This window comes from Fragaria vesca, unplaced genomic scaffold, assembly GCF_000184155.1.
Source record: "Fragaria vesca subsp. vesca unplaced genomic scaffold, FraVesHawaii_1.0 scf0513057, whole genome shotgun sequence".
Lineage (NCBI taxonomy): Eukaryota > Viridiplantae > Streptophyta > Magnoliopsida > Rosales > Rosaceae > Fragaria > Fragaria vesca.
Window position 1 is genome coordinate 185,562 of NW_004443438.1, and position 8,500 is coordinate 194,061.

An 8,500-nucleotide genomic window follows, 5' to 3' on the forward strand; every position below is an offset into this window, starting at 1 on the left:
TCCACAACAGGTTATGTTTTCACCTGTGGAGGAGGACCTGTGAGCTGGAAGGCGACTCTTCAAGCAGTCACAGCTCTATCTACTACAGAGGCAGAGTATATGGCATTAACAGAGGCTTCAAAGGAGGCTATTTGGTTGAATGGGCTGGCAAGTCAGTTTGGGATTCACCAAGAAGGCGTGGTAGTGAAGTGTGACAGCCAAAGTGCCATTCACTTGGCAAAGAATCAGGTGTTTCATGCAAGAACGAAGCACATTGATGTTCGCTATCACAGGATCAGAGATTGGGTAGAAGCTGGAGATATCATTGTGGAGAAGGTTCACACAAATGACAATGCAGCAGATTGTTTAACCAAGCCCGTTTCTGCAAAGAAGTTCAAGCATTGCTTGGACTTGCTTAGTGTCACAGCTTGCTGAGTTGTGGTGGAGCACCTCCACACTTGAGGTGCGTTAAGGCAAGAAGAGTCTTGCCAAGGTGAAGGTTCTTAGAGGTTTTGTTTAGGGTTACTTCAAGAAGATTCAAGATATCCTAAAGGGAGCAGCAATCATTTGGTATCAACTCACCAAGGTGGAGATTGTTGTGTTTTGGCTCGTTGATATGATTTGGAAATTAAGGATTCAGCAGGAAAATCTTAGTCTATAAAGGAAAGAGGATTTTCTATAAGTTTTAGAAAAGTAATCTTTCAAGATCTGTTAAGATTTTGTCTGCTAGGTTTAGGAGTCCTAAAAATCTTATTGTATCAGCAGCCCCTATAATAGGGAGCCGCAGGGGGATTCTCTAAGAGTGAGACAAAAAACCTAGAGAGTCAAGAGTGATAGAGAGATAAGAGATCTAGCAGGGAGTTGGGGATTAGCATAGGGATTTCAATAAGTACTTGTAATCAAGTTGTTATTCTCCATAGTGCTAGTGATTCTCTCAAGAGAGATCACAAAGTGGACGTAGGCTAATTATAGCTGAACCACTATAATTCCGCTGTGTCTGTTTATGTGCTCATTTGTTTTTATCTTTGCTTATATCGTAAAGTCTAAGTAAAGATCCTAGGGACTTAACCACTATAGTTCTCTCGCCGGAACTCCGTCCTCCGGCCACCATAGCCGGCGATCCTTGACTCGTTTTGTAGCCCTCCTCCCGTGCAGCAACCCCTCCAAAGGACTCACTCTCTCTTAAGCTAGGTAAGGAGAAATACGGAGTTGAATTTTCTAGGGCTTTTAGGATGTTTTTGTTCGATTGACATAGTTAGGCTTGGAATTGGGTGTTGTGTTACTTAGGAAAGTTGTAGAGCATGATGAGAAGATTATTCTGTCAAAATTTCATAGGCATTAGAGGTCGCCGGAATCGGCCTCTGGCCGCCGTTGTTTGGGAGTTTTGTATAGTTTTAAATGTGGAATATTAAGGGGAGTATTTTGATGTGAAGTATGAATTTTCGGATGAGTTTTGGATAGGTTTGTGAATTTCTAAAGTTTGGTATTTTTTGGCGGTTGATTAATGTAGAATCCGACCGTAGGATTTAAGTCGTTAATCTGTAGAAGATTGTTTTAAGGCTCCCGGTATGTTCGGTGAAGTTTGAGCCATTTTGAGTTAAGAATGGCGTAGTTGGGCAATGATGAGTGTGTGGGAGGCTCACGTTTAATTTTGCCCATTCTGTTTAATTATTGGATTTTTAGTGGGAAATTAATATTATATTTGGAACAGGATGTGAGGAGGCTCGAGCAGACGAGGCCCCAGATCGAAGTCAGGCTTAGGCCTAATTTGTGAGTGGACTTTTGTTTTAAATAAAATGCATGCTATAGTTCATAGATGAACAATTAATGTTGTGGAGCATTTTGACGTCATTTTATTTTGACGATTTTTATTTCTCTTGGAGAGTTATGTATTTATGAGAGAGTATGTATATAAAAGCTAGCTAGCCTATGTGTCTGTCCACCTTAATGGCGTAGCATATAGCCGCATTATGGTGTGACGTGAGCGTTGAACGTGAGCGTAGTAGCCCTATTTGAGTGTTTAATTCATATAAGGGGTATGGACACATATTTATACACTTGTCTGTCCACATTAACGGTGTAGTGTAGCACCGCATTAAGGCGTGACGTGAGCATTGGACGCGAGCGTAGTAGCCCTATATAGACCCATGAATTTATATAGGGAGTATGGACGAGTGTAAATACATACATATATTTTAGAGTCTGAGAGGCTCGATATTTTATGAGATAAAATATTTATCACATGCGGCATGCATTCGATTTTTCCTTGGAAAGTGACTTGGGAAACATAAATATTTTTTATTTATTATTTTATTTTTTGTCCACTCACTCTAACGTTATTAAATGTTTTCCCCTAGGCCATTCGTTTTAAAATGCCCAGTCTGCAGAGTTCGGGTCGGATCTAATAGGAGGCGAGGCATAGTCACCCACATTTCCGCCAATTTTCATCAGTAGGTTAACTGTTTAACCTACTAGTTTCTTGCTTTCGCTAGTGGCTAGTAGCTCTGAATACTTTGGATTATTGTAAATTATTTCGGTGGTGTGCTCGGTCTGTTGATTGTATGTTGAGAATGTTTGAAGGATAATGTTTGCTGTTTTTAGCTGGATATTTATATGATGCTTGGACGTGTTGCAGTAAGAGTGTAAATTTGTAATTTTCGAGTTAGGGTTGTCCATTTTCAAGGGAGGTTTTACCAATCTTTTCGGTAAATTTTTCCTTGGAGGTGGTCCCCGCACGACTTACTCCGGGTTTCCTGGTGAAATTCGAGGTGGGTCGTGTCAGTTGGTATCAGAGTTTTAGGTTTCCTTTTCCTGCTTCCTTGTCACTATCATATTTGCCTAAGTAGCATGTAGTGTCTATAGAGTGATGATCCGACCGTGGCGGATTCATTGGCATTTTATACTTTTGATGCTATGTGTTATTGGGTATGTGTGATAGTTGTGTTAGTCTTATTTATGGACTACTAAATATCTTCTTCCTCAGGTGCTATGCCTCCTAGGTGCCCACGACAACCCCGTGTGGCTACTTCGACCAATGCCGATGAGGGCAATGAGGTCAGGGGACTGGTTGATGATATTGGAAATATGCTGAGGGATGTCATGGATCGAGCTCCACGCCCTCCTACGGTGAAAAGGAGAGAAGTTTATGATGCTGGAGCCAGAGAGTTCAAGGGTGCCAAGGGACCTCTTAATGCTCACAATTGAGTGGACAAGATGGAAAATGCTTTTGCGAGCACTAAGTTGCCAGAAGAAAGAAAGGTGAAGATGGCAGTGACTTTTCTGGATGATTCAGCACATCACTGGTGGTCGCTTGCCAGTAGGAATGTTGAGGATGCGCTGAATATGTCGTGGGAGCAGTTTAAGACTCTTCTTGGGGCAGTATTTCAATCATGCCCACCACAGCAGAATTCAGTCGGATTTCCTGCATATGACGAAGAGGGATGATGAGGGTATCATAGAGTTCCAGGAAAGATTCACTTCCCTGAGCTACCAGGTGTCATAGCTGGTTCCTGATGAGAAGACCAAGATTAAGATGTTCATTGGGGCACTTGGTGGAGTGTATGCGGACAAGATGACAGGGGTAATTTACCCGACCTTTACGGATGCAGTTGGTGCAGCCATGACCATTGAGTCCAAGGGGACATATGGTGCTCGGCCCAGTGATTACAGTGGCCCCAGTCAGGGTCCATCCAAGAAGGCTGCTTCATCATCCGCTTCTGGTTCTTCAGCTGGTAGTGGCAGTAGTGGAGGATCGGGTTCTAATTCTCGGTTCAGGGTTAGAGGACGTCACAGGAGATCTTCTCGGAGTCATTTGGGTAGGCAGCAATCTAGACAGTATGGTTCTGGTGGCAGCTTCCAGGATGGGTCATCTAGTAGCCAAACTTTTTCTTATGGGCAGCAGCAGTTTTTTGGGTGTTTTGAGTGTGGTGGTCAAGACCACTTCAGGAGAGATTGCCCAGTGTTGGCTCAGAGGACCACCCCCACCCCTACTCAGCCAGTTGGTCAGTCTTCAGCTAGAGGCTCTAGTAGTGGTGCCCGGGGCAGTGCTTCGGTCAGAGGTGGCTCTCAGCGGGGAAGTGATCAGCGTGGACGTCCCATGACTCGCGCTAGACTGCATGCTATGACCCAGCAGGAGGGTCGTACTTCTCCAGATGTCATCATTGGTACGTTATTAATTTTTGGTCAGCCTGCATTTAGTTTAATTGATCCCGGAGCCACGCATTCATTCATGTCTAGTAGATTTGCCCTCCATGCCAATGTGCCATCATCGTCTCTTCCAAGCGAGTGGCATGTGTCTCTACCCTCCGGTGAGGTGATGAGAATAAATTGGGTGTTTAGTAGTTGGGAAGTTTTAGCAAAAGGAGTTAATTTCGAGGCTGATTTAATTCCTTTAGATATAGTGGAGTTTGATGCGATCTTGGGAATGAACTTTTTAGAAGCATATAGAGCTATGGTAGATTGTTATCAGAAAGTAGTGGTGCTTCGAAGTCCAGATGGTTTTGAGGTTGCTTTCCAAGGGGAAAGAGATGTTATTTCTAGTTGCATAATTTCCGCTGTTGCTGCAAGGAAATTATTGAGTAAAGGCTGTCAGGCATATTTAGCTCATGTGGTGGATTCAAGTATGGGAGTTGTGGGAATAGAAGATATTCCAGTAGTAAGGGAGTTCCCGGATGTTTTTCCTGAAGAGTTGTCTGGTTTACCTCCTGCAAGGGAGATAGATTTCTTTATAGAATTACTTCCTGGAACTATGCCTATCTCACAGGCACCTTACAGAATGGCTCTAGCGGAATTGAAAGAGTTGAAGACTCAATTGCAGGAGTTGGTAGATAAGGGTTTTATTCGGCCTAGCATGTCTCCACGGGGTGCTCCAGTGTTGTTTGTTAAGAAGAAAGACGGCACCATAAGACTATGCATTGAATATAGGAAGTTGAATCAGGTCACGGTGAAGAATAAATATCCGTTGCCTCGGATCGATGATTTATTTGATCAGTTGAGGGGTGCCTTGGTTTTCTCTAAGATTGATTTGAGATCGGGTTATCATCAGTTGCGGATCCGAGAGGGTGACATAGCCAAGACTGCTTTCCGATCACGTTATGGTCATTATGAATTTGTGGTGATGCCATTTGGATTTACTAACGCACCTGCAACATTCATGGATCTCATGAATAGGGTGTTTAGTCCATATCTTGATCGTTTCGTGATCGTATTCATTGATTACATCTTGGTTTACTCACGAAGTGAGAAGGAGCATGCCAAGCATCTAAGAATAATATTACGGACTTTGGAAAATTCGTAGTTATATGCTAAGTTGAGCAAGTGTGAGTTTTGGCTAGATAAAGTGAGGTTCTTGGGTCATGTGGTTTCGGTAGAAGGAGTTGGTGTGGATCTCCAAAAGGTGGAAGCAGTGTCAAATTGGAGAAGACCCATCACTGTGACGGAGATCCGTAGTTTCTTGGGATTAGCAGGTTATTATCAGCGCTTTGTGAAAGATTTTTCAAAAATTGCTGCTCCTCTTACAAGATTGACCAGGAAGGGGGTTAAGTTTGATTGGTCAGATCAATGTGAGCAAAGTTTTCAAGAACTGAAGAATTGCTTGACAAGTGCTCTTGTTTTGGCACTTCCGGATGATAGTGGAGAGTATGTGGTCTATTGTGATGCTTCTAGACGTGGTATAGGTGGAGTTTTGATGCAGCATGATCGAGTTATTGCCTACGCTTCTAGGCAATTGAAGCCGCATGAGGGGAATTATCCTACTCATGATCTGGAGCTTGCAGCGGTAGTTTTTGCTCTCAAGTTGTGGAGACACTATCTTTATGGAGCCAAGTGTCAGATTTTTACCGATCACAAGAGTCTTCGGTATGTGTTCACTCAAAGAGAGCTAAATATGAGACAGAGAAGGTGGATGGAGTTAATCAATGATTATGATTGCACTATTGAGTATCATCCTGGAAAGCTAATGTGGTAGCTGATGCTCTTAGTCGAAATCCCTCCATATCTTTATCTCATATAAAGATGGTTCGTGTTCCGCTTCTTTGTGAGTTGCGAGCTACAGGGGTGGATTTAGCAATAGATAAGGTTGGTGCTTTGGTAGCCAGTTTTCATGTGAGGCCAGTTTTGGTTGATAGAGTGCGGGAAGCACAGAATAATAATCCTTTCATAGTTCGATTGATAAAAAGAGCTTCGAATGGAGCCGCAGTCGATCATTTTTTAGTTAGAAGAGATGGGACTCTATTATTTAAGAACCGGCTATGTGTTTCAAAAAGAAATGAAGAGTTGAAGAGTAAGATTATGGAGGAAGCTCATAGTTCGGCTTATGCTGCTCATCCGGGTAGCACAAAAATGTATCGGATTTTGAAGTATTATTATTGGTGGCCAAACATGAAGAGGGAAATTGCAGCTTATGTGAGTAGATGTCTGATTTGTTAGCAAGTAAAGGCAGAAAGGTAGAAGCCTTCTGGTTTGCATGAGCCGTTGTCTATTCCAGTGTGGAAGTGGGACCACATCATCATGGATTTTGTTTTCAGTTTACCTCGTACCCGTGAAGGGCATGACGGTATTTGGGTGATTGTGGATAGACTCACCAAGTTTGCACATTTCTTGCCAGTGGGAAAGAAGTATAAATTGGATAAATTGGCGGAGCTTTATGTGAATGAAATTGTGAGGCTTCATGGTGTTCCTGAATCAATAGTGTCGGATCGGGATCCTGGATTTGCTTCGAAATTCTGGGGAGCTCTTTAGGCAGCTTTAGGTACCCAATTACTCTTCAGCACTGCTTTTCATCCTCAGGCTGATGGGCAGTCCGAGAGAATTATTCAGACTTTGGAGGATATGTTGAGGGCTTGTGCCTTGCAGTTTAGAGGGAGTTGGGATAAAAACCTATCTTTGATGGAATTTGCCTATAATAATAGCTATCATTCTAGCATTGGTATGGCTCCCTTTGAGGCACTTTATGGGAGACAGTGTCGCACGCCCTTGTGTTGGAATGAAGTAGGGTAAAAAGAGCTTTGCAGTCCTGAGTTGATTCATATTACAAATGAGAAGATTAAAGTGGTTAGAGATAGACTCAAGGCCACTCAAAGTAGGCAGAAGAGTTATGCAGATGTCCGTAGGAAAGATCTTGAGTTTCAAGTGGGTGATTGGGTGTTCTTGAAACTATCTCTTTGGAAAGGGGTAGTACGTTTCGGTAAGCGTGGGAAGCTTAGTCCGAGGCATATTGGCCCTTATGAGATAATAGAGCGAGTTGCCTCACTTGCTTATCGATTAGCCTTGCCTCCAGACTTATCTAGGATACATAATGTGTTTCATGTATCCATGCTTCGCAAGTATATTGCCGATCCTTCTCATGTGTTGCAAGAGCAGCTGATCAGTTTGACGACAGATTTGTCTTATGAAGAGGATCCGGTTCAGATTCTTGATCGAAAGGAGCTAGTGCTCAGGAACAAGACAATCCCACTTGTCAAGGTGCTTTGGAGAAGTAATCAAGTAGAAGAAGCTACTTGGGAATCAGAGGAGCAAACGATGCAGCAGTATCCCTATCTCTTCGAATGACAGGTATGTAAATTTCGAGGACGAAATTTTTATAAGGAGGGGAGAATTGTCACATCCCGACCCTTAAATTTTTACCTTATTTACTAGTTTGGTTATAATAAGAATTTTACCGTCTCCGTCAATGAAGTTATAGTTTAATTGGTCCCTAGAGGGGTTTTGGGGGACGATTATTCCGGAGAGTTATTCGTAGAAGAAAATTATGACGACGGTAAAAATGGTAAATTTTAGCTAGTAAAAGTTAATTTTTATTAGGGTATTATTTTTGGGGTGTAAATTTTGGAGTTGAGTTTGTTTTAGAGGAGGCTCACGTTTAATTTTGCCCATTCTGTTTAATTATTGGATTTTTAGTGGGAAATTAATATTATATTTGGAACAGGATGTGAGGAGGCTCGAGCAGACGAGGCCCCAGATCGACGTCAGGCTTAGGCCTAATTTGTGAGTGGACTTTTGTTTTAAATAAAATGCATGCTATAGTTCATAGATGAACAATTAATGTTGTGGAGCATTTTGACGTCATTTTATTTTGACGATTTTTATTTCTCTTGGAGAGTTACCGAAAATGAGATTTTCGGTGGATTTAAATATGTATTTATGAGAGAGTATGTATATAAAAGCTAGCTAGCCTATGTGTCTGTCCACCTTAATGGCGTAGCATATAGCCGCATTATGGTGTGACGTGAGCGTTGGACGTGAGCGTAGTAGCCCTATTTGAGTGTTTAATTCATATAGGGGTATGGACACATATTTATACACTTGTCTGTCCACCTTAATGGCGTAGTGTAGCACCGCATTAAGGCGTGACGTGAGCGTTGGACGCGAGCGTAGTAACCTTATATAGACCCATGAATTTATATAGGGAGTATGGACGAGTGTAAATACATATATATATTTTAGAGTCTGAGAGGCTCGATATTTTATGAGATAAATAATTTATCGCATGCAGCATGCATTCGATTTTTCCTTGGAAAGTGAC